We start from the raw sequence: 27,912 nt of genomic DNA on the forward strand, positions 1-27,912 counted from the left end.
ACTTAATTGAAAGGAAAATCTGTGACAAGCATTGAACATTGTTCATCAATAATTCCCAAACAAATTTATTGAGCATGAGTCATTTTGACATGGATAATTTGCCCTAAGAGTTGTGCAAGGTTATTAGAATCTTATTCAAAATTATTCACAGCTATAATGGCTGCCAAAGGTGCTTCCACCAAGTATTAACTAAGGCATAATGCAATCAATACATTTTCATTTATAATTTTTTCATAAATTTGTCAAATTTTTCAAAAATATTTCTTTCACTTTGAGAAAGAGGAGTACGTTCCATTTTTAGATGTAGTTTTAATTAAGGCAGCAAAATGTGAAGACTGCAAGGGGTTTGCAATCCCGTCTCCATTACGGTCATTATCATATCATTTTTTATAAAAAAAATGCAATAATCAATTATAATGATCGATATCAATGATTTATATATTTAATAGGCTATAAAAAACATCACATTTTTGATATCGATAATTCAAATGTTGATATAAAAAATATAATTATTTACAGGAAACATTTAATTGTTGATATAAAAAAAATATATATTGATGTAAAAAAAAAAATATGAATATATGTTAAAACAGCTTTTCTCTACACTGTAGGCTTCACGTCTGCTTGCATTTATATTTTGTATGTTTATTTTATGTAAAATATGTAATTCAGTGCTCATCAATAAAAGAGACCTTGGTCTTAGTATGACTCCCTGATAAAGGTTAAATCAAATAAATACAAATATAATTGAAGGCTGACGTGTTATTTCGGAATGCAGGGAGTAGCCTACCTCTTTTCCACAGATTAATAACAGTTTACACACACTTGACTTCATCATACAAATAGAATGCCTTCAACAAAGCCTATTTCTAACTAGTGATGAAGTATCCACTAATAATATTATATTGACTAGTTATTTCATAGAGGGGTGTTTGAAAACATGCAGTTCAATGTTGATGTATACTATAGCCTATGGTTTTAGAATGGTGGTCTCAGGTTGGGTGAGGGAGCGCATGTGTACATCTTTCGTGATTTCTCACAAAAATATAATCTAAGAATGGTCTTAATTTAGAGCCTCTAACCCTGGCGATTTGACCGGTAAACTCATGGGTAGGCCTACGCTCGCTATGGCTGACCTGGTATTGTGCAATCATTTTTATGTTCATTTAGAATGTTCTATCAACTGATGCTGGATTGCCATGCACTGTAAACCCCAAGCCATTTTAACTCAAATACCTCTACTTAGTTGAATTAAAAGTCAATGAAAAATCACTATAACCTAAAATGTTTATGTGGTACTGACTCAAAACTAAATGAGAAGTCGCATCAACTCTATTTGTTTAAATTATGATAACAAATTAACTTTTTCCCAGCATGCTCTACTGCGGGTAGATTTTGTGGATATATATATATGATTTATATATATATATATATATATATATATATATATATATATATATATATATATATATATATATATATATATATGTGTGTGTGTGTGTTTTTGAATGTACATTAGACACGTTCACACTGCACCATAGCCCGGGGCTAAGCGAGTGTTCACACTTGCACATTCTACATTATAGTTGATCAATTTTAGTTGTTTGCAAACTAAATTGCTTCTTGATTGCTTTGTGAAATACCCCCTTGCCATTAATAATCAACCCATCTGCAACTTGGTTGCATCCAGTTGAAGCTTTTCAACTTTGTGCAACTAGTTGGAAACAACAGCCAATCAAAACAAACACTTTTGTCACATGATCCAAGGTTCAGAATTCAAACCCAGTTGTCATGTCAACACAGCTGTCTGTGCTGCTCAGCACAACCCACAATCAGCATTGACAGAACAGAGACTAGTACAACAGGAGATGTATGCAAATTATTGTACATGGTTTAGCAGTCAATAAATGTAATTTTGAAGTGAACCCAAACCTCTCCCTGACTAGTTTCAACTAGAATTGGTCACCATGAACTGTACTAGCTAGCTTAGTTTGTTGCTAGCTAGCTGTGTTGTTGGTGTTTGCAATGTCATTTGGCTAGCTAAATTGTACAGGCTACATTTATTCTAAACACTTGTTACAATACTGTTGAAAGATTCCTGGAAATGGGCATTTTGGGAAAGTTACCCAAATTTTGCAACCATACTTGCAGGCCTGATGTGGCCTGTAAATCATGAGTTTTAGGCCACTGTATTATGGTAATGCTAGGCCTCAAAATAAGGCCGTGTGAGATATGTAATGTATTGTCAAAAATAGTTTAATTATAATGATAACATTCACATAGGAACTCACTTGGTGAAGGCCACAGGACTGAAAATAAACTAATTCAACAACCATGTCTCCTTCACTAACAAATACAGTCATGGATGGTAACTACAATTCATTTGAAAAGGCAAGGCACACTGGGGAATTAAATTGGAGGCGTGGCTTAGTGGGGGCGTTACTAAAAATGTTCAAGCTGATACAACTCAAATCTGAACCCCCTAGGGTCACAGTGACTCTATCAGTTTGAGTAATAACTCCAAAATCACTTTAAGTAACTGTACTCATATAAATTCATTCCAAAGGGTTTCCTCAAAAGTTTTGAGTAATGACAGCACATTGGACTTTACAGTGAGTGCGTTCGTGGATTCACTCTGGCTGTCTACTCTGATGTCAGAGCATTCTCGTCTGAGTGTGCCAGAGCGTAGAATAACTGATGAATTTACGAACATGCAACATCCGCTGATTATGATCGGTGTCAGTAAACGTCAGCAAAAACACGTAATTCAATTGTTGCCAGCAGCACAGTTAGTCACTAAGGCTCTAGATAACATGAAAACAGCCTAACTAGCTCTGCTAGGGTGAGTAAAATGGTCAGAGTGAGGTGTTCTATCATTTGTGTCTGGAAGTAGCTAGCAAGATAGGCAACTTTAGCCAGTTAGCTTTTGTGCTTGACTCCTGTCGTGAGGTGAGAACGCTCAGATCAACCCCACTCCTCAGCCAGAGCATCCAGTGTGCGCTCTGAACACTGAGAGCGAAACGCTCTGAATTTACGAACGGACAACCTGACAACGTTCTGAATTTACAAACGACCCAGAGCGCACTCTGGAGGCAATTTACGAACACACCCAGTGTGGTAATGTAGAATATTCATCCATATTATGCTAACTGGTGTGGCTCACGGAATGGAATGTATTTTTTGAAATGGCAGTTGAGTTGACTCACTTCCTGTTTTTACTTCCTGGTATAGTTAAACCCAACATGGCTGCCAGTCCACCCATTATGCCATCATTGACTTGAATGGGGACGGACATTCTATTCATTCTATTTCTGTGGTTGTGGTACTTGGCTTCAACTCTTTACAGAGCATGGGACTGAAGGCCTTAAGGGTCAACTGCAGATCTCTGAAGACCTCCTCAAAGACATATATGCAGAATTGGACAAATGTGGACAGGTGCTGCACAAGCCCGTCCAGAGACTTCAGACCACCACCTTCCACCACGCCTACGAAGCCCATCCAGACTGAACAACCACCCTTCAGTATGCCTACCACTATCACGGGAGTCTCCTTGCAAAACACTAGAGACACTGTGGATCCATGAACTTTACATAAACCTTTCAAGAAAGCCAGGAGTAGTGCCCAAAAGTGTATGGAAGTGGATAATTGAGGCATGCAGAGCTGATTTGATGCCAAATAAAAGGTCATTCCCCCATTCACTTCTTCTCTTGGGCAGACTCTTTTCTCTGTATACATCAATGATGTCACTCTTCCTGCGAGTGATTCTTTGATCCACCTCTACGCAGACGACACCATTCTGTATACATCTGTCCCTTCTTCGTACACTGTGTTAACAAACCTCCAAACGAGCTTCAACGCCATACAACACTCCTTCCGTGGCCGCCAACTGCTCTTAAATGCAAGTAAAGCAAAAAGCACACTCTTCAACCGATCGCTGCCCGCACCCGCGCGCCCGACTAGCATCACTACCCTGGACAGTTCTGACTTAGAATATGTGGACAACTATAAATACCTAGGTGTCTAGACTGTAAACTCTCCTTCCAGACACACATTAAGCATCTCCAATCCTCCAATCTAGAATTGGCTTCCTATTTCACAACAAAGCCTCCTTCACTCATGCTGCCAAACATACCCTCGTAAAACTGACTATCCTAAAGATCCTTTACTTCTGCGATGTCATTTACAAAATAGCCTCCAACACTCTACTCAGCAAATTGGATGCAGTCTATCACAGTGCCATCTGTTTGGTCACCAAAGCCCCATATTCTACCCACCACTGCGACCTGTATGCTCTGGCTGGTCCTCGCTACATATTCGTCGCAAAACCCACTGGCTCCAGGTCATCTATAAGTCTTTGCTAGGTAAAGCTCTGCCTTATCTCAGCTCACTGGTCACCATAACAACATCCACCCATAGCACGCACTCCAGCAGGTATATTTCACTGGTCATCCCCAAATCCAACACCTGCTTTCGCCGCCTTTCCTTCCAGTTCTCTGCTGCCAATGACTGGAACGAATTGCAAAAATCACTGAAGTTGGAGACTATATCTCCCTCACTAAATTTAAGCGTCAGCTGTCAGAGCAGCTTACCGATCACTGCACCTGTACACAGCCCATCTGTAAATAGCCCATCCAACCAACTACCTACCGCATCCCCATATTTGTTTTTGTTTCTGCTCTTTTGCACACCAGTATTTCTACTTGCACATCCTCATCTGCGCATATCACTCCAGTGTAAATTGCTAAATTGTAATTACTTCGCCACTATTGGCCTTACCTCTTTACTTCATTTGCACACACTGTATACAGATTTTTCTATTGTTATTGACTGTACGTTTGTTTATCCCATGTGTAACTCTGTGTTGTTGTTTTTGTCGCACTGCTTTGCTTTATCTTGGCCAGGTCACAGTTGTAAATGAGAACTTGTTCTCAACTAGCCTACCTGGTTAAATTAAGGTGAAATTAAAAAAAAATTAAACGCCGCCTTTGCCGTAGAGAACAGAGAAAAAGCTGCAGATGCACAATTTAGCTGTCTGTTTTTAACTTTGACGCCAGCCATCAAAGAACAAATGTATGTCCAGCTATCTTTCGGGTCCATTATACACGGCTGGTCAGCAGGACTGTTTTAGGACACTTTGGCCAAAGGAGACATCTCATTCCTTCTGCTGGATTCTACCGCATTGGTCTGAATAGTCTGGGATAAGTTTTAATCAATGAGGAACACATCAGGATCCTTGAGTACAAAAAAGTCACTGATATTCAAGTCTATGCCCATCTAGTGCATAACATTCTGAAAGCCATATGTTTCTTAGAGCTTGGTGAGAGCGTGATTGTCCTATTTTGCATACAGCTTCCCCACAACAGTCTGGGAATGGTGCAGGATACCCAGCTAGCACATACCATTCTGCGAGCCATATGATTCTTAGGTGGGAATTTCAGTACTTCAGCATAACATTTCCTACAAATGGTTCTATATAAACTAATGTTCTAAAGAATGTTAAGAAACACAATTCTTCTGTGGAAATTTCAGTACTTCAGCATAGTGTTTTTACAGGTTTCATCATGGTTCTATAGTCATGTACTCCAAACGTTCAGAGAACGTTAAGAAACAACGTTCATCTGTTTGAATTTCAGCACCTCAGTATAATGTTTTGTGCAGGTTTCCTCATGGTTCTATTTAAAGTCATGTTCTCAGAACATTAAGAAAACTTTCCATAAAAACCCCAAGAAAACATTAGTAACATTCAAAGAAAGTTCTAAAAATGTTATTTAAAAACATATGCATTCCATTCTCAACGTCAACAAAACTCTCTGTATCCTCTATTTATAAGAGTGTTGTTTCCTGTTAAATGGGGTATGTTTGAATAGACTAAACTGCTTTGCATTAGTTTTAAAAAAACATGGCATGCTAGCTCTATCCTAGTGGCGCAGTGGACTAATTCCATGGATCGAGAACAGAAGATCATTGATTAATGCCTAAGCAAATTCATTTCCATTTGTCCCATCTGTGCTTGACGTTCAGAAACAATGAACCCAAACCAAGCTAGCAGTGTTATTAAAAGTCTTATCGAAACTTTCAGTGAACGTTTTAAATAAGTTATTAAAAAACCTCCAAATAACTTATAATTTCCATTCTCAGAACGTTTATAAAATCTCCCAGGAAAACTTTCAGGGAACCATAGCAAAATGTTCTCAGAACCTCCCTGCAACCTAAAAATATGGTTCCCAGAAAAGGCAGAATTTACACCTCCATGCTCAAAACATTTTGAGAACGTTCAATTTTACATATTAGGGGACTTATGGCTTCATTCCCAAAATCAATGGGAAACCAAACGTGTATGTTCCTAGGAACCAAATGTGCTAGCTAGCTGGGTGTGGACCCTCCCCATCATGGTCAGATGTCTTTCCATGATCTCATTGTTTGAAGCTTCTTGTTGATTAAACAGTTGATTGCATAGGAGTCATTTTTTGCATTTTTTTTTACAAGAAAGGTTTCAAGGTCTTCTACTTCACTAACCATACATCATGTGTGTCTTTGTGTAAATTAGGGTGCCAGTGATGATTTGTTGTAGTGGACTGTTTAGAGCTGTTACAAAGTCATTAGGATATAAAGGGGGAACCTGGGTAGGCCTAATATTTTCACAGCTGAAGAAATTTGTAGCCTAACAAACCTTTGTAGCCTAGGCTAATGAAAAACTGAGGAATGGAGAAAATAGTCTGGAACACCTAGGCCTATAGTTTTTTTTGTAATACTACCAAGCTTTAGCCAATGTGGCATGTTATGGCAACGTGTATCCAAGTGATTTTTTTTCCATCCTGATATTAATCAACTTAATTTAGGTCTGTTTATCTTACTTTTGCCTCAGCAGGGCTTATACAGTAATCAACTGACCTATTTCTGCTGTTCCATAAATAATTTCATCAGGAATAGAATCCGATAAGCGGTGAGAGGGAAACACTGCGCAATATACCAAATGTGCTCTCTCTCTTTCTTTTTCTCAGGCTGGAGTTGCCCTGTGTACTTTATTTTGTGTAATCATAGATCTTCTAGAGAAAAACGAAAGGGACATGTTTCTTCTTGTATTTTCCAGTTTGGTTGTCTTGATACCAGCAGGATGGCTTGTTTTTGTGTGCACACTGACAGACAAGCACCATGATGCCCGGTGCACACAGACAGTAGTAGTCTAACAATTGGGGGGAGTAGGAGCCAGATGGAGTAGGAGCCAGATGGAGTAGGAGCCAGATGTGACGAGAGCGCTGTGCAACTGACTGGTGCAACGAAGTCTGGAGTTGATAGATGATGAGTTCTCTCTTTGTCTCTGTCTGCGTCTTGTCTGTCCTGTCTGAATCTAGACCTCTTTTGCAGGTCTAAATTGCTCTGTCTTGTCACCACTTGGGATGTGGCAAAGTGTGTGTGCCTGTTTCCTCTTCTAGTGTCACTAACGCACCATACACCAGGAGAATTTGTCCCAATTTGCTCCCTCCTCCGCCCACACCTTATCCCCTCCCCTGTGTGTGTGTGTGTGTGTGTGTGTGTGTGTGTGTGTGTGTGTGTGTGTGTGTGTGTGTGTACATGTGTGCGTGCGTGCGTGTGAGAGAGAGAGAGAGAGAGAGAGGGGGTGGAGATCTGGTGCTTTATAGAGGTGTAGAGAAAGAGGGGGAAAACATGAGAGATTAAAAGTCAGATAAGTGAGAGAATGAGCAAGGTGGAGGGAGGAAAGAGCCTAGTGCGTGGTCCACTTTCCATTAGATTAGTGTGTTGTCCACTCTCCAGTATCCTAGTGTGTAGTTTACTTTCCAGTATCCTAGTGTGTAGTTAACTCTCCAGAAGCCTACTGTGTAGTTCACTCTCCAGTATCCTAGTGTGTTGTTTACTCTCCAGTATCCTAATGTGTAGTCTGGTCTCCAGTATCCTAGTGTGTAGTTTACTCTCCAATACCCTGGTGTGTAGTCTACTCTCCAGTATCCTAGTGTGTAGTCTACTCTCCAGTATCCTAATGTGTAGTCTGGTCTCCAGTATCCTAGTGTGTAGTTTACTCTCCAATACCCTGGTGTGTAGTCCACTCTCCAGTAGCATGGTGTGTCGTCCACTATCCAGTATCCTAGTGTGTAGTTTACTCTCCAGTATCCTACTGTGTAGTCCACTCTCCAGTAGCCTACTGTGTAGTCCACTCTCCAGTATCCTAGTGTGTAGTCTACTCTCCAGTATCCTAGTGTGTAGTCTATTCTCCATTAGACTAATGTGTAGTCCACTCTCCAGTATCCTAGTGTGAAGTCTACTCTCCAGGTACCTAGTGTGTAGTCTACTCTCCAGTATCCTAGTGTGTAGTCCACTCTCCAGTAGACTAGTGTGTAGTCCACACTCCAGTAGCCTGATGTGTAGTCCACACTCCAGTAGCCTGGTGTGTAGTCCACTCTCCAGTAGCATAGTGTGTAGTCTACTATCCAGTAGACTGGTGTGTAGTCCACTCTCCAGTAGCATAGTGTGGTAGTCTACTCTCCAGTAGAATAGAGTGTTGTGTACTCTCCAGTATCCTTGTGTGTAGTCCACTCTGCAGTAAACTAGTGTGTAGTTCACTCTGCAGTATCATAGTGTGTAGTTTACTCTCCAGTACCTTGTGTGTAGTCTACTCTCCAGTATCCTTGTGTGTAGTCCACTCTCCAGTAGACTAGTGTGTAGTCCACTCTCCAGTATCCTAGTGTGTAGTTTACTGTCCAGTACCTTGTGTGTAGTCCACTCTCCAGTATCCTACTGTGTAGTCCACTCTCCAGTAGACTAGTGTGTAGTCCACTCTCCAGTATCCTAGTGTGTTGTCCACTCTCCAGTAGCCTAGTGTTTGCCTTTCTCCACTATCCCCTGCCTGCATGAGATGTTTACTTACTTTTAACAGACTGACCAGGACAGTCACACAGATAATGTTCACACACACACACACACACAGGGAGAGAGAGAGAGAGCAAGGGCGATACCCCTAGACAGGGACAACCAGGCAGGATATAATGCCACCCACTTTGCCAAAGCACAGCACCCACACCACCAGAGGGATATCAACAGACCACCAACCTACTACCCTGAGACAAGGCTGAGTATAGCCCTCGAAGATCTCCTCCACTGCATGAGCCCGAGGGGGCGACTAACACACACACGGACACACACACATACACACGCACCGACATTATGTACATACACACAGCACACACACACACATGCAAACTAAGCTGAACCTGATCTATGTCCACACGCAAACATACAGACACGTAAGACATCCCTGGCTTTAACATGGCCTGGGCGCATCCCTCATAACCTTGGGATGTGATGGAATGGGGTCAGGTGAGTTTTGATGTGTGTGTCTGAGGCTCTGTGACTTTGATGCTTGGGACTGGGGGTTTCACTGGTCCCAGGGGTGAATGTATCAAGCCTGTCAGAGTAGGAGTGCTTATCTAGGGTCAGGTCTCCTGTGTCCATGTCATCTTCTTCATTGTGATCTAAAAGGCACAACTGATCCCAAATCAGCACTCAGTGAAAAAACAGATGAAATACACCCACACATGGTTCTGAAACAAGCACATGTTGATCTGCACTGACTGCCATGACATAACCAGGCCAAGGAGTATGGAACTCCGTTTGAGTCTTCGCGTGTCAAAAAAATACATTTCACACGTCAGGACATGAATCAGGACATGAATGTAACTGCATGTCACATAATAATTTAACACGTTCATTAATTGTTTATGCAGTTATTACACATTGATTACACTATCACTAGTATTTCATACATCATCGCGATTCACAGATACTTATGCTATGATGCTGGGAACGTTGTCTCGCACACCTGCCGCACGAGGCAGACACACACTTCCCCAAGCTCTGGGACAGTACTGGTCAAACACACACTTCCCCAAGCTCTGGGACAGTACTGGTCAAACACACACTTCCCCAAGCTCTGGGACAGTACTGGTCAAACACACACTTCCCCAAGCTCTGGGACAGTACTGGTCAAACACACACTTCCCCAAGCTCTGGGACAGTACTGGTCAAACACACACTTCCCCAAGCTCTAGGACAGTACTGGTCAAACACACACTTCCCTAAGCTCTGGGACAGTACTGGTCAGACACACACAGCCAACCTCCAGTTTCCAAACTGTCATCAGTATTGCCAAAATGCTTGCTTATTACTCTGTATTTTGACTAGCTAGGATGAATCAGGTGCAACTGATTGGAATATGGCTGGCTAGCTGGCTGGTAGAAGCAGCAGGATCACCATCCTTTCTCCCCTGTCTCTGGGATGGTTGCATGTCGGGGAGAATGTTGGACTACCTAGCTAACATTTTTTAACCTGCTCTTTTGATCCTGATCTTATTTAAAATGCTCACACCAACATTTTCTCATTTGGTCGACCAAATATTGGCTTATTACCAATGCGTCATTGTAAACACATCGTGGCTGCCGTGTGTACAGCACTTCTTTACAGATATATTTTATTTGTATTTTTTATTTTATTTTTTGATAGTTTTGACAGTGCTACTGAGTGTAGTGGCGGCGCTTGACTATCTTCATATTTTAACAGAGTTATTATGAGGTGTCTGGGAAAGGGTAGACCTCTCACACACACTCAGAGTGAAAAGGTCAAGGTAACATGTGGAGGAGAGGGAAGCGAGAGATGGGGAGGAAGAGAAAGAAAGAAAAATAGCTCAAAATGTGATTTACCTGTGTGTTGTAAACAATGTCAGCAGAGTGTTGGACCTGGGAGCTTTACACTTTGCTGAGAATATGTTCAATGCATGTTACAAGTGACTGAATTGAAGGGCGTACAGTGCAGTTTTTCTAAGACACATATACAGAGAGCTAAAAAGAAGCATCCTACATCATTTAGGAGTTTTTTTCCTTTTCATTGTCTTTGTCTTGCATGCACTCTGGCAAGGTGTCTACTTTTTATAAAATAGTGGCTGTGCGTACTGTATGCTTGTGTTTTTCTGCATGAGTGTGTGCATGTGTGGGGACATGTCTGGGGACATCCCATAGGAAAGGAAAATCAATCTTTTTTTATGATCTTCATGTCTCCTAGACAAAACTGAGTATTATTCAACACCAAAGAGAGCAGTTTCGCAAACACTGTATCTCAAATGTTGCTCCTGAGAAACAACCATGGAATAGTTTCACACTGATCAATGTATAAGTTCTCTTCAATGTGTCTCCTTTCAACTCCCTCAGTTCACGAAAAGAAGAAAAGAAGAACAAGATCTCACTGGCAAACTTCAGCAAGTTGTCACGCTTATTAGTCTCTAAATCTGACCAAATGATGTAGATGTTGGAGGATGTCAAAACATTTCACTGCTTTTGCTCACTTTTAAACTGAGTCTGCTAAACAAACTCTAGGAGGCAGGGCACAGCCTGGTCGCAAAATAACTGTGTAGCTACGTACTGTATGGGACTGGGGGTAAACCATGGCTGCATGTTAACCCGTTTCAACATCTGGATCTGGCTAACCAGGCCATGGTATGGGGTAAACTGTTGCTAGCATAGCTAGCTACTTCATTAAGAAGCCTGTTTTGTGCTGTTTTGGTTCCTCTGATTAAATCAAATGAATTATCAACCAATGTGTTACAGTTTCTTTAAGTTTTAGTTATCCCAAGTGTTTTGGTTGCAGTTGAAAAGCAGCTATGTTAGCAACGAGATCACAAGCTTTTTTTCTTTCTTTTAGCTAGCTAATGTTACCCCTTATCCTGTATTCCACTAATTAGGTTCGCAAGTGATCAAAGTGTGTTAAACAGTTCAAACTGACCGTTGACTGTGGTGGTACAGTGGCATCGCGCCACATTGTGCTTGATCAGGTGTAATATCAAAGAAGACTCCTTTCTTAGAAGAGTTAGTTAATATGACTTCTCAGTGATCACTACTGTCTCTTGCTTCTTCTCTTGAGGTCTGTTTTACTTTGTGATTGGCTGGAAGGGAGTTAGATGTCTATGTTTTTTGTAATCATTGTTCCTCTAATTTTCCTGGCTGGCAAAGTACCAGATGTTGTTGAGCGCAGTTTTGAATCTCAATTTAGAAACTGAAACTGTGCATAGGTTGCATTCACAAGATAATAGTCTGTAAACCTAGGCCTGCGAGGCTACTTGAAGTGTGAATAAAACACCATGCCATTAGGTTACACACAGCTGGCCTAGTTGTTAGAATAAGATACTATGCAAGGTGTTGGCATATGCAGGGGATTGAGGATAACATTATATATAGCGAAGGGCAGCCTGACAAGGACTGATAAGCAACTCCATGTCTTTTCACAGTCAGTGATAGCAGGCTACCAAGACTGTCATCGGTGTCCTGACAATGCACCATGGCTGTTAGAATGCTAGCCTGTATAGCATTGCTTCGGGGATACCGTGTGTGTGTGTGTGTGTGTGTGTGTATTCGCATGTGTGTGTGTGTTCGCATGTGTGTGTGTGTGTGTTCGCATGTGTGTGTGTGTGTGTTCGCATGTGTGTGTGTGTGTGTGTGTGTGTGTGTGCGTGCGTGCATACGTGTGTGTATGACTTCACCTCCTAGAGGACCACATTAACTTAGCTTACCACTTTACAGTGTATAGTATTGGCAACACTAATCTCCCCTGCACTGAAGAGGTAGTGAGTGTCCACTTGAACCACAGACTTTTAGAAATGTCCACTTGTGTCAAAAGTGATGATCCCATGAAAGTGCATGGTGGACAAAAAAAGGTATAAAAGTTAGCAAATTATTAGCACACTATTCCTGACCATTCTACATGTTTTAAAGTGTGAACGGCTCTGCTTGTGTAAGAGGATTAGCATTGTATTTAATAATGATAATAACTATAGGTCAGCAATATCTATTGGACAAAACATAATCCGAAAACACAACCAAAACAAGCTGTAAATGCATCCAACAAGTTTGTAGCGTCACACGCTTGATGAAGTCAGTGTGTTAAGGAATGTGGGACCAAATACTAAGCATTTGAGTACTTAAATACACTGTCATGATGTTGCCCTGTTGGATGAGGTTTATGACACCCCCATAAATACCTTTCTCCCGTTTCTCTCCACTCTACAGAATGGACTCTTGGAAAGCCCTTTGTTAACATAGAGAGAGTACGGTAACACAAAAGGTTGGGGAATGGAACAATATTGCCCTTTCTCAACCAGTTGAAAGTGTCCGTTGGTATTTAAAGAATATGATGTCAGATCAGTTGGTGTCTGGGACAGATCTGATGATAGGATGACATAAATTGTATTTTGGAAAGTCTACACATTCTAGTTATCAGATTCACATGGAATTGTTGTGCAATTTAAATGTTTAAATATGAAACTATTTGTGAAAAGATTAAATGTAATTTTAGCTTCTAAATGAGAGAATTGTTTTCATAGGTAAACTTATGCTCACTCTCTGGCCACGTCCAAGTGAACAGACATTGGTTGAGAACTATGAAACACGACCTTCTCTTTTTCAACGTGGAGGTGATGATCACCACGCTGGAATGGTGAATTTCAACTCGACCAGCCAGAATGCAGCACAAGTTGATTATGGCAACTTGGTATGAACTTTGAATGATTATTCACTAAAGGAGTGATACATCCTAGACATCGAAATATCTGCTGCAGCTGTAAATGTACATGGCCTAGGACAGAACAGACAATCTCCGAAAATCGACAGGGTACTTTAACGTATCCGTTCTACAACACTACGACCAGAAAGATTCTTCAAAGGACAATGGTGATCTCTGCTGGGTAAACCAGTCTTCCATATTCGACCCATCTATTGAAGCGCATCTCAGAGTAAATATAAATATCTTGCATTTTTCTTTTCTGAATGGGCGGTTATTAGAATGCATAAGATTCTGTATTTACGGTAGCATAGCTTCTCAAGGTCCAATAGAGACCCAATTCCTGTGTGCCTCAGTCTTCCCGCTCTTTCATTCAAACCCAACCCCTTTCCTTTATGTAACCAGTCGTCGTATCGGGTTAGCCCACTAGGGGCTTTTCATGACATGATTAGTAATCGATGTGTGATCTATTCTGGGTATATATGTGTGATTATTTAGGTATTTAGTAAATACATAATTAAGCCAATTTGTGTATTGCTGATTCAACTTAATAGCTAGGGTTCGTGCAGATAACCAAGTACTTATGACAATCAGAATGAGACCGATCGAGGTGACGATTAAAGGGTTAAAGACCTGGAGAATAAACCATCCTCCCCACAGCTGTCAAAGTCCCTTAATGTAATGATGTGGTTGATACTGACAAGAAGCATTTTTGACTCAGCCATGCCTCCATGCCCGTCCAACATTTCCTCACCCTGTCTAATGCGACTATCCCCGATGCTTCTCCCTATTTTTCCCCTACCCCGCTACAAAGTTTCTCCCTGCAGGTAGTCACTTAGTCCGAGGTGCTAAAGGAGCTCCATAATCTCGACCCCAAATAATAATCTTGGTCATGGTTTAGACACTTTCTTTTTCAAGCCTGTCTCTTTCTGGGGAGGTTCCCATTACTTGGAAGGCAGCCACGGTTCGCCCTTTATTTGAAGGGGGACATCAAGCTGATCCTAGCTGTTATAGGCCTATTTCTATTTTGCCCTGTTTATCAAAAGTGGAAAAACTTGGAAAACTTGTCAATAATCAACTGACTGGCTTTCTTGATGTCTATAGTATTCTCTCAGGTATGTCATCTGGTTTCCACTCAGGTTATGGATGTGTCACTGCAACCTTAAAGGTGCTCAACGATGTCACCATTGCCCTTGATTGCTGCTATTTTAATTGACTTGGCCAAAGCTGTTGATACGGTAGACCATTCCATTCTTGTGGGCCGGCTAAGGAGTATTGGTGTCTCTGAAGGTTCTTTGGGCTGGTTCGCTAACTGCATCTCTTAAAGAGTGCAGTGTATAAAGTCAGAAAATCTGCTGTCTCAGCCACTGCCTGTCACCAAGGGAGTACCTCAAGGCTCAATCCTAAACCCCATGCTCTTCTCAATTTACATCAACAACATAGCTCAGGCAGTAGGAAGCTCGCTCATCCCTTTATATCCAGATGAAACAGTCTTATACTCAGCTGGCCCCTCCCCAGATTTTGTGTTAAATGCTCTACAACAAAGCTTTCTTAGTGTCCAACAAGCTTTCTCTACCCTTACCTTAACCTCGTTCTGAACACCTCCAAAACAAAGGTCCTGTGGTTTGGTAAGAAGAATGCCCCTCTTCCCACAGGTGTTATTACTACCTTTGGGGGTTTAGAGCTTGATGTAGTCACCTCATACAAGTACTTGGGAGTATTGCTAGATGGTGCATTGTCCTTCTCTCAGCACATATCAAAGCTGCAGCCTAAAGTTAAATCTAGACTTGGTTTCCTCTCTCGTAATGGCTCCTCTTTCCCCCCCAGCTGCCAAACTAACCCTGATTCAGATGACCATCCTACCCATGCCAGACTACGGAGACAGAATTTATAGATCAGCAGGTAAGGGAGCTCGAGCGGCTAGATGTGCTTTACCATTCGGCCATCAGATTTGCCACCAATGGATTAAATTAATGTTTTCCCTCATCAGTCTACACACAATACCCCATTATGAAAAAGCAAAAACAGTTTTTTTAGAAATGTATGCAAATGTTCTATTAAAAATCTAAAACTGAAATAACTAATTTACATAAGTATTCAGATCTTTTTCTATGAGACTCGAAATTGAGTTCATGTTTCCATTGATCATCCTTGAGACGTTTCTACAACTTGATTGGAATCCACCTGTGGTAAATTCAATTGATTGGACATGATTTGGAAAAGCACACACGCGTCTATATAAGGTCCCACAGTTGACAGTATTTGTCAGAGCAAAAACCAAGCCATGAGCCCGAAGGAATTGTCTGTAGAGATCCGAGACAGGATTGTGTTAAGGCACATATTTGGGGAAGTTTCTCAAACATTTTTGCAGCATTGAAGGTCCCCAAGAACACAGTTTGTACATCATTTTTAAATGGAAGATGTTTAGAACCACCAAGACTTTTCCTAGAGCTGACCTCCCGGCTCCCTCAGGGAGGTGACCAAGAACCCAATGGTCACTCTGATAGAGCTCCAGAGTTCCTCTGTGGAGATGGTTGTCCATCTCTGCAGCACTCCACCAATCAGGCATTTATGGACGGAGTTTGCCAAAAGGAATCTAAAGACTCTCAGACCATAAGAAACTAGATTCTCTGGTCTGATGAAACCGAGATTGAACTCTTTGGCCTGAATGTCAAGCGTCACGTCTGGAGGAAACCTGGCATCATCCCTGTGGTGAAGTATGGTGGTGGCAGCATCATGCTGTGTTTTTCAACATCAGGGACTGGGAGACCAGTAAGGATCGTACCAAAGTACAGCGAGAACCTTGATGAAAACCTGCTCCAGAGCGCTCAGGACCTCAGACTGAGGTGAAGTTTCACCTTCCAACAGGACAATGACCCGAAGCACACAGCCAAGACAACGCAGGAGTGGCTTCAGGACAAGTCTCTGAATGTCCTTGAGTGGACCAGCCAGAGCCCGGACTTGAACCCGATCGAACATCTCTGTAGAGACCTGAAAATAGCTGTGCAGCAACGCTCCCCATGCAACCTGACAGAATTTGAGAGGGCCTGCAGAGAAGAATGGTGTGCCAGGCTTGTAGTGTCAGTTGAGTAAACTCTTGCTGACAGTTGTGGCTGCTTTGCGTGATTTATTGTTCTCAACCTTCTTGCCCTTTGTGCTGTTGTCTGTGCCCAATAATGTTTGTAACCTGTGCTGCTGTCGTGTTGCTACCATTCTGTGTTGTTGTTTTAGGTCTTTCTTTGTGTTGTGTTGTCTCTCTCTTGTCGTGATGTATGCTTTACCTTATATTTATTATTTATTTTCATTTTTAATCCCAGCCCCTGCAGAAGGCCTTTTGGTAGGCTGTCATTATAAATAAGAATTTGTTCTTAACTGACTTGCCTAGTTAAATAAAGGTTTAGTAAATAAAATAGTGTCATATCCAAGAAGATTCAAGGCTGTAATCGCTGCCAAAGGTGCTTCAACAAAGTACTGAGTAAAAGGTCTGAATACTTATGTAAATGTGATTTTTTATTTTTATTTTTTTGAAAATTACAAAAAATGTCTAAACCTGTGTTTGCTTTGTCATTATGGGGTATTGTGTGTAGATTGATGAGGGAATTTTAGAACAAGGCTTCAACCTAACAAAATGTGGAAAAGGTCAAGATGTCTGAATACCTTCCGAAGGCACATTCATGGAAGCCGCAATTTGCAATATTAAAGCTGATCTACCCCCTAAAATAAAGTCAATACAAATCAACTGGGATGCCACAGATCTCACCAAAGGGACAGGAATTATACCCGAATAGTGGCCGGTACCTGTCCACATATCGCTTGGTAGTGATTCACCAGGCCTCCAAACACAGCTGCCTTCGCCAGTTTCAAATCCTCTCGACCACTTCTTCTGAGGAAGAATGCACCAATGTGGTGGCATTTGGGAAGAAAGGAGGGAATATCCCAGAGGGGGAAAACGATTGTACTAGGCAAACAGTCTGACATCACAATTTAAGTTTTAAATGTAATGGTATGATAAACATAGCATTGGCTCAAACGGTTTTGAACTAAAAGTTTAAACAATTAATTCAGGATTTTATAATATATTATCAGTTGGTTCTTTACCTTGAAATGAGTATACAAGCCCAGGAGAAACTGACTTCTATGGCTAATGATAAAACATGTTTTGTCACCTGATATGTGCAGTGAAATGTGTTGTTTTACAGGGTCAGCCATAGTAGTACAGCGCCCCTGGAGATAATGTGGGTTAAGCGCCGTGCACATCCGATTCTTCACATTGTCGGCTCGGGTATTTCGAACCAGCGACCTTTCAGTTACTGGCTCAGTGCTCTTCTCACTAGACTACTTGCAGCCTGATCGTAGTTGTGACTGTTGGCATTTTATTTCATAGAATGATTCCTTATTGAGAAACACATTTTTTCCTATTGGGTGTGTGTGTGTTTGTGTGCATGACATGCAAAAGTGTGTAAGAGTATCCGTGTGTGAGAGATAACATATATTACATGTTGTGAAGATTCAGGACCAAAGGATTGATAGACAAAATAAATAGCTCCCATATTTAGGCCAACAGCAAAAACTTTGCTGTGTAGGAGACACCTGATAATCATTGTCATACCAAGGTTGCCCCCTAGTGGAATACAATAATGCTACATTTAAAACTATCACGTTCATCTTGTCTGTAACATCCACATCACTCTATGAGTGTTCTCAACAGTTCCAAGCGAATCCAAATGAAGTGATTTAGACATTTAATACTGCATGATTATATACTTGAATAATAGCTTGTTATCATTGACTAGTTGATGAAGTGCTAGTATGAAATAAAACTCAAAGGACACAAAACCCAAATCAAACAAACAAAAAAAACAGAACCCAAACAATCCCTTGCTAATGAGGTCCCTCGACGAACACAAATAGAACAGTGATCTTCCGATCAGAGTGGCCTGGATGCTGCCGCCATTCTACTCACAGACGAACTAAGTTACACTAACTAAGACCACAATAGTTGGGTCACAAGGTGATAATGGTTGAGGAGTCTATTGAGAAGAAGTCAGGCAGAAATAAGTCAAATGTGCTTGGTATATACAGTAACTACAGAGAATATATTGTAAATATTACACTAATTCAAAGTATTTCAGTCAAAGTTTGTGCTTAAGAACAAGCTAATATTTGTAATTTGTTTTCTGTGCATTGAGTGAACTATGTCAGTGTAATATGTAAATGTCAGTAAAGGCTCTATAGCAAGGAGATGTGCTATTCTGACAAGGTGTGGCAGGTGAAGGCAGGGCATAGCTCAACAGTATGGGGTTGAGTCTAACCATAACAAGTTGGCTGAAAGGTTCAGCAGAAACTTGAGACGGAGGGGCTATAGATCCAGCCTGGAGGTCAGGGTTAAATTGTTGGTAGGGTGTCCTGGCCTCAGTTTGGGGAATTAGCATCAGAGGGTGAATCGGCAGGGGGTGCTGAGTGGGGGGGGGGGGGGTCCTGGGTCCGGACTGGGGAGGGAAGTTAGTTAGAGGGGGGTGCTGGTTTCCCCAACAAGGGAGGGGTGATGAGTTAAAGTGGGGTGCTAGGACCGGACTGGGGAGAAGTACTAAGGAATATATGCAGGGCAAAAATGAGGATGGTCCCCAGGACCGACACGGTGAGGAAGGCCCACAGAAATATCCTGTCCAGAACCTGAGCAACAAACTTCCAGTCCTGCACAATCTGGAATGAGGGTCTACCTGGGTATACCCGCTTCCCCTCTGACCCCCTCTCCAGCCCCCAGACCAGGGCTTCAGCTCTGGGCTCTCCGGTGTCAGCTCTGGATAGTGGTACCGGTCGGTGTGGCCCTGCATGCAGAGCATCCTGGCTAGCCTCTGAAGGAAGAGGGAGCAAACCAAGGGGGACATGGGGTGGTAGGAGGTTGAGGAGCGGTGGTGCATGTTGAATGCAAACACTGACGATGACGGAGAGAGTGACAAAGATCATAATGAAGAGGAGATACTCCCCGATGAGAGGGATGACCTTGGAGGAAGTTGGGATGATCTCTATGACAAGGAGGAACACAGTGAGCGGCACAATGACGGAGGTGGAGAGAGAGAGAGAGCTTATCCCCTTCATCCGACAGATGAGAGAACACCAGCAAGGTCAGGAACGACAGACCGAAACACGGAATAATAAGAAAGTGTCTAGAACAGCGAGAGACGTTTCATAATGAAAGAGTATGTTATAAAGGGGAAGGAATACATCCCGTCACGCCGGTTTCCTCTGGCCCCCGTGGCGTTCAGGATCTCCCTCTCAGTTGTCGAAGAAGTCCTTCCTGTCTACATAATCACCTAACAGGATCATGACCACCATGTTACCATCGTATGTCCAGGATCCAAACTTCATGGAGCAGTTTTTGTCTGTCGAAGGGGAAAGTGACGTCCGTAGTGCAGGCTGACTTGTAGCTGGCCGGAGGGGTCCACGTGATCCTACGGTTAGACTTAGCAATGGCTTTGGTCATCAGGGAGCCCTCAAACCGCCCATCAGCACTGGGAGAGGATAGTAATAAGAGTCAGGGTTATTGTGCATATAAAACATAAATTTTAGGAAAACATCAAACAAAACGGTCTACTAATGTGAACTATTAGTGGGAAACTAGGTGGATGTAACACTGTCTTGCCTGAAGACATTATGCTCAATGGTGCTCATCATAATATGTGACATATCATAGAGCTTACTTCTCATAGAGCACGATGTCGGGCAGCCGGATTGCCTCAGATGGAGCTCCGATCGATGTGATCCCACCGTAGTCCTCAGGGTCCCATCGTAGATTATAATCTAGCCACTCCTGTTGAGGGAAAGACACATATTACAATATATCTATCCTCATCTGTGGATAACAGGCTACAACCTATTTTCCTCCTCACCTGCCACAGCGACACATTAGTAGTCATCGGCTGGTTCTTCTCATCCTGTGAGACAGACAGAGACCAAGATATCATGTAGAGTAGACATCCAAGTCAGAATCATGTCTGTTTCAGGATAAATTGCTTCAATTCCTTGTTCATTATCCCATCTCATTTGAATGGAGCACTCGCACACCAATAGTGTTCACAAAATCATGGTATTGTAAAATTAAATTAAAGGTAAGAAAATGACCACACTGGTAAGCAAGACTAACAGAAGGAGAGAAAATGAGGGAGCGTGGAAGAAAACTGTGTAAGTAGCGGGGATCAGCTGTCTGAGTTTGAGGTTGTGGGGATCACATAGTCCAGAGATGAACTGTAACCTAATACAGGACAGACATCTAGCAACACTGGTACCACTCATCAGCCTGGAGCAGAGCACTTCTCACTAGCTCACCATTCCTCCTCCTGTTTCACTGTGGCAGTGCTTGTTTTGTTTCAGCAACATGGAGAGGGACAGAATTACAATTCTGGCTTAAAAAGTGCATGGCTCAAGCCATTCAGACAAGATATTTAGAATCTTTTGTGTCTTTCATTGTTTGTTTGTACGGTAAGGTCTTTCGTCACTGTGTGTGTGTGCGTTTCGCTTCAATTCCTTGTTTGTGTGTGTGCACGTGGTGTAGTGTGCATCCTCACCACGTCCACCAGCTGTGAGATCTTGAGTCCGAAGCGTACTGTGACCCTGTCGTTGGCATGCTGGATGGGCCGGACCCAGCGCTGGTACCCCTGGAACAGGTTCCTCAACAGGAGGTCCTCCATCTCAGACAGAGACCCAAACTCACCTGGGGATGGGAGTGAAGGGGGAAAGAGATGGAGTGAGAGAAGAGGAAGAGGTGGTGTAGAATAGAGACTTTACTTTAAGTTATGTATAAGAGCTTAATAAGAAACAATCATTTTATCACCAGCTGTCAATTAAACAATTATTTCCAATATAAATTCTTAAGCACCATAGACTAATGGTCTCTAATTTTAATTTAGAATGTAGATAGTGTTTACTGTGGTTGCATAAGAAGGGGTTGTGGAATATGAATCTGATTACAAACAGTTGAACAATGGGGGTGGGGGGAGACAGACAGGCTAGAGAGCTGGCTTCTCAACTGAAACGACTCCAGAGGAGATGTGTATAGCTGAAAGTATGTGTTTTTTGGTGGTCTCTGTCTCTCACACACTTTATTTATATATATATATATATATATATATATATATATATATATATATATATATATATATATATATATATATATGTGTGTGTGACCCTTAACCTGCAGCTAGAGTTGATTCACCCTCTGGCGCCCCATCTGTCAGCCCCAACATCTAACATCGTTTTGATTCCATCCAGGAATCAAAACGATGCATACATATTTATGTATAGAACTGTAGTACGTTTACTTAACGTTAGAAATTAAATGCAACTCTTTACTAAGATTTTGACATCTTCAACATAACTTTCACACAACGGCCAATCGTTCACAAATAGCCTTGAGGTTTTACTGCCAAATGACATTTGCACTTCAGCAATTCACCAGATATGATGACCATTATTTTCAGAGATAACATTGGGTTCAAAGACAGTCACCCGACACCGCGTCTGTCTCCTTGTCCATCGACCGGTCCTGTTGGTGAGCAGCGTGTTTGCGCCGGAGATTTATCCCGTGCCAAAAGAAACAGGCGCGCCACAGGGGCCGAGTGCAGTTAATGCTCCCAGTTTGTCAGATGGCATGATTATGAGAAATTGGAATCGTGTGGAATGTCACATTGTGCATTTACGTAAGCCCAGATGTGTTAAGTTTTTTTCCCGTTGTGACTTGGATAGGTAAAAATGTGTCATACACTTCTCAGTTCCACAGGCTATCCCTCGCAAGCACCACACGTTTAGAACTAATTTATTAGGCTACTTATTGTTCAAGACATGCACTGGTTCCAATTCCTGTACTTACCCAGAATTGAGGACAGGTGTCCGCAACTTCATGATGATTCTCAATGGCTCGGAGGCTTCTGTAAACTCATATCATGCATTAGGCTAAAGCTAAAGACAACGACTTGAGAACCACCTGAGCAATAAACAATTCTCATAATTGCAATAGGAATGTTGTTAATGAAAAAAAAACTATAATATTAAAAACGAGCCCTCGGTTGAGCTCCTCCCGAACAAAACTCTAATTGCGTGGCAGACTGGCCCCGGCGACGCCGTTCTGCAAATCTCTCCAGCACGCCGCGCGGTGACAAAAGAGAGGGGTTTGAATGGGGTTTAAACAGGATCCTAAACCAATCAGAGGGACGTCTACGGATCCACAGCACTGGGCAGATGACCAGGTGTGGGTGGGCAGATTACCAGGCGTGGGTATACACCTGTGAGGAAACTGTAGACTAACACTGTAGCCTAACTGTTGTTGTGATAATATTCTGAGACACCGGGAGTTAGCTTGGTAGGCTATATTATTTGCCACTATGGGAAAGTTAAGGAGGAATTTGCAATAGTTCAGAAAACAGCATGATATAACGTTAGCATATATAGGTTACCCAACCGTCATGCGTGTAGTGAACATGAACTTCTGACATTTCTCACCAAGAAAATACATTTTTGACGCTTGGCAGCTGCTGGGGTGAGATGTATTTTCTCTGAAGTTAGTTTGTCTGCTTCTCTCGCCGTGGTTATCCACATGCAGGTCACAGACCGTCCACTAGGGCTCGCTAAAAGCAGTGAAGTCTGGCTGGATGTCATTTTATGTAGCTTTCATTTGAAAAAATACATGACACACCAGTTCTTCCTCCTAAGGGAAGCCGATAAAAGGTTAAGGATCAGCCTGTCCTCCAAGAGAAGAGTGAGTGGTGCTAGCGCCTTATCTCTTTCTTTATTGATTGACAGCTGCGTGTAGCCTACTTGGAGAGGAAGTTATTTACTATGGACAAGGGGGCTTCAGGGGGAAGAGGGAAGGATGGCTGACTCTGTGCTTAGGAATCTCACAGCTGACTGACCTTAAACCTCTTCTGACCTTTTTCTGACACGGTAGAGAGAGGGAATATTATTATTGTTGCCTTATTTCTGTTGGTCCCACCATTCTTTGTTATATGTATACTTTGACAATGTAATTCATTTAACTTGCCATGTCAATAAAGTCTACTGAATTGAATTGAGAGAGAGAGAGAGTTTGTGCATGCCTGTGTGGGTGTGTGCCTGCGTGTGGTAGGGTGTGTTTTTTCTGTTTAATCTTTACCCCCCTCCCTGCCCTCTCACCATCCATCCATCTCTCTCTCCTCTGTCTCCCTCTCTCTCTCTCTGTCTGTCTAAGACTGATCTTCTATGTTGATGTTCACCCTGTCACGTTCCATCAGTTAGTCAACCTCAGTGTTCTGACTCTATGATGTGTCACACCACACAGACTCTGAGAGCCCCTGACAGGGCCTGCCTGACATGTCCCACCCAAACACACTGCTGACCCAGCAGCTCAGCAGTCCCCCATGGGCTTTACTCTAACCCCACACCATACTCTGGGAAACACATACAGTATCTCCATCTCTGAGTATGTGCTCTCTCTCTCTCTCTCTCTATGTTCTCATGGTCAATCAGACGTGAGCCTCTCACTCACTTCTCTAATGTACCGTGGCCAGTGAGTGTGAGCGGCACACCACCATGACTGACATGGTCTCACAGTGTGAGAGAACAACCAACGGAGACACAGAGTGACCACCAGGTGGGAGAACTGGGAACTGTCTCAATTGTGTGTGTGTTTGCATGAGCGTGTGTGTGTGTGCACCCACTCATGCATACGTGTAGCAGGTGAGAGAACCGGGCACAGCATCAGGATTAGTGTGGCATAATTGGGTGTGCAGCAGAGCAGAGAGCTCAGACGCAGCGCCAACCTCAGCTCCTACTTGTGACACCCCAAGGGGCACAGCGAGGTGCCAATCTCCTCAGAGAGCGATAGGGAGTATTATTATTTAGTATTTTATTGGGATCCCCTTCCTGGGGTCCAAACAGGAAACAATAAATACACTACAGAACACTACATCACATGACATAATACTACAGAACACTACATCACATGACATAATACTACAGAACACTACATCACATGACATAATACTACAGAACACTATATAATACTACATCATCTCCTGCCTCTGCCTCACGCTTTAGAAACAGGAGATGGCTCTTTCCCTATTAGCCTCTCCGTCTCGAACAAGCCAAGGCTCGGGCAAGGCCACTACCCTATATAATACAATACATAATATAGTACAAATTACAATACCGAATATATAAACATGACTGTCTCTTCACAGTCCCCATTGTGCCGTAATGTGTTCTTTTATCTGTTTTTTAATTTAGTTTTATTGCTAGATAGCAGAGAGTTCCGTGTAGTCATGGCTCTATTTAATACTGTGCGTTTCCCAGCCTGTGTTCTGGACCTGGGAACTGTGAAGAGACTTCTGATTGCACGTCTTGTGTTGTACCGATGACTGTCTGAACTGTGTGCCAACTGCTTGAAGAGACAGTTTGGTACCTTTAACACATCAACACCCCGCACAAAGACCAATAGTGATGCAGTCAATCTCTCCTCAGCTTTGAGCAAGGAGAACATCTAAGTGCAATACGTGGAATTGAACTACAGTACCAGTCAAAAGTTTGGACACACCTACTCGTTCAAGGGTTTTTCTTTATTTATACTATTTTCGACATTGTAGAATAATAGTGAAGACATCGAAACTATAAAATAGCACATGTGTACTAACCAAAAAAGTGTTCAACAAATCAAAATATATTTTAGTTTTTCGATTCTTCAAAGTAGGCACCCTTTGCCTTGATGACTGCTTTGCACACTCTTGGCATTCTCTCAACCAGCTTCATGAGGTTGTCACCTGGAATGCATTTCAATTAACAGATGTGCCTTGTTAAAAGTTAATATGTGGAATTTATTTATTTCTTAATGCATTTGAGCCAATCAGTTGTGTTGTGAAAAGGTAGGGGTGGTATACAGAAGATAGCCCTGTTTGGTAAAACACCAAGTCCATATCAAATCAAATCAAAGTTTATTTGTCACGTGCGCCGAATACAACAGGTGAAATGCTTACTTACAGGCTCTAATCATGGCAAGAACAGCTCAAATGAGCATAGAGAAACGTCAGTCCGCCATTACTTTAAGTTTCTTCAAGTGCAGTCGCAAAAACCATCAAGCGCTATGATGGCTCTCATGAAGACCGCCACAGGAAAGGAAGACCCAGATTTACCTCTGCTGCAGAGTGCTATTCCATAGTTTTGATGTCTTCACTGTTATTCTACATTGTAGAAAAACCCTTGAATGAGTTGGTGTGTCCAGACTTTTGACTGGTACTTTATGTCCCTCTTTGCCACACATGACCATACACCAGGCCAGTAGTCTAGCTGAGACAAACTATGACCTGTAGGTTGACTAAGATGTCAAGAAAGCAGAGCAGTGCCTTATCATGGACAGACTTCTTCCCATTTAAGCAACCATTGAGTCTACATGTTTTGACCATAACAGCTTGTTATCTAGGGTTACACCCAGCAGTCTCGTCTCCTCAACTTGCTCAGCCGCCACGTTATTCAATAATAGATCTAAATGAGGTTTAGTGTTGAGTGAGTGATTTGTCCCAAAAACAATGCTTTTAGTTTGAGATATTTAGCACCAGCCTATTGCTAGTTACCCATTCTAAAACTGACTGGAGCTCTATGTTAAGGGTGTCAGTTATTTATATTGTATACTGTTCAGCGTACATAGACACACAGGCTTTATTCAAGGTCAGTGGAAGGTCATTTGTAAAAACAGAAAACAATCATGCCCCTAGCCGGCTGACCTGCCGTACACCACACTCAACTGCATTAGCATTAGAGAGGCTTCATTTAAAAAAAAAACTCTGTTCTATTAGATAGGTAACTCTCAATCCATTATAAGGCAGAGGGTGCAAATCCATAAGACCTACATTTTTTTAGCAACCGGGTATAATCAATGATATCAAAAGCTGCATTGAAGTCTAACAAAACAGCTCCCACAAACTTCTTACTCTCAATTTCTTTCAGCCAATCATCAGTCATTTGTGTCAGTGCAAGCATGTTGAGTGCCCTTCCCTATAAGCATGCTGAAAGTCTGTTGTTTAATTCATTTTCTGCAAAATAACTTTGTATTTGGTAAAACATTTTTTTTTACTTTTTACACTGGTAACAGGCTGATTGGTTGGCTGTTTGAACCATTAAAGGGTGCTCTGCTATTTTTGGGCAGTGGAATAACCTTTGCCTTCCTTCAGGCCTGATGGCACACACCATCTTCTAGGCTTCATGTAAAGTCAAAATGTATTCCGCTACCAACCTCAGCACTTTACTGTCCAGGTTGTCGGTACCAGGTGGCTTGTCGTTATTTATAGATAGCAAAAAAGAGTTCACCTCTTCCACACCCACTTTTCGAAACTCAGAACTACAGTGCTTATCTTTCATTATTTGGTCCGTTGTGCATGAATATGAAGGCTCAGCATTTGTTGTTTGCATGTCATGCCTAAATTTGCTAATCTTGCCAACAAAAAAAGTTCTTAAAGTGGTTGGCAATATCAATGGCTTTTGTTATGAACCAGCCATCTGCCTCATTGAAGAATGGAGCTGACTTCGCTTTTTTGCATATAATTGTTTTAAAGTACTCCACAGTTGTCACGTTCTGACCTTAGTTCCTTTTTTATGTCTTTGTGTTAGGTTGGTTAGGGCGTGAGTTGGGGTGGGTAGTCTATGTTCTTTTTTCTAGGTTGTTATATTTCTACGTTTTTGCCCTAGTATGGTTCTCAATCAGAGGCAGGTGTCGTTCGTTGTCTCTGATTGAGAATCATACTTAGGTAGCCTGTTTTCCCCATTTTGGTTGTGGGTGTTTAATTAGTGTTTAGTGTCTGTTCACCTGGCAGAACTGTTTTGTTTTCTCTTTGTTATTATTTTGTGTAGTGTTCAGTTTGTTCAATTAAAACATGACGAACACTTACCACGCTGCATTTTGGTCCTCTTCTCCTTCACCAGACGAGAATCTTTACAGGAGTACTCTTTTGTCATCTTAGTTATTTTAGTTTAGTTTCGTGCTTTCTCAATTTACTGTGTTTGCCAGTCTGCTGTGTTTTCAGAATTATTATGGCTATATTATTATCACTACACACGATTGGTGTGGATATTGCTTTAGAGCAGATTTTTGCAGCATTAGTAAAGATGTGATCAATACGCATGGATTTACTTCCTGTTCTTTTTGTAAATACCCTGGTAGGTTGACTGAACCTGAATCAGGTTGCAGGCATCGGTTACAGTTTGACACTTTTTTTTGAGTGGACAGCTTGATGACAATCACTCAGTATTTAGGTCACCCAGAAAATATACCTCTCTGTTGATATTAACGAGCATTTCACACATACAGTATAGTCCAAATACAGACTTTTAGCACTTGGTCAA

The 27,912-nt window shown here is 42.0% G+C and overlaps 1 pseudogene; it reads right to left on the minus strand.

The window, feature by feature from the left end:
- Positions 1–19,104: 19,104 nt before the first annotated feature.
- LOC139365824 (neuronal acetylcholine receptor subunit non-alpha-3-like) lies at positions 19,105–27,525 on the minus strand (annotated as a pseudogene).
- Positions 27,526–27,912: the final 387 nt, after the last annotated feature.

This window comes from Oncorhynchus clarkii, chromosome 14 (assembly GCF_045791955.1).
Source record: "Oncorhynchus clarkii lewisi isolate Uvic-CL-2024 chromosome 14, UVic_Ocla_1.0, whole genome shotgun sequence".
Lineage (NCBI taxonomy): Eukaryota > Metazoa > Chordata > Actinopteri > Salmoniformes > Salmonidae > Oncorhynchus > Oncorhynchus clarkii.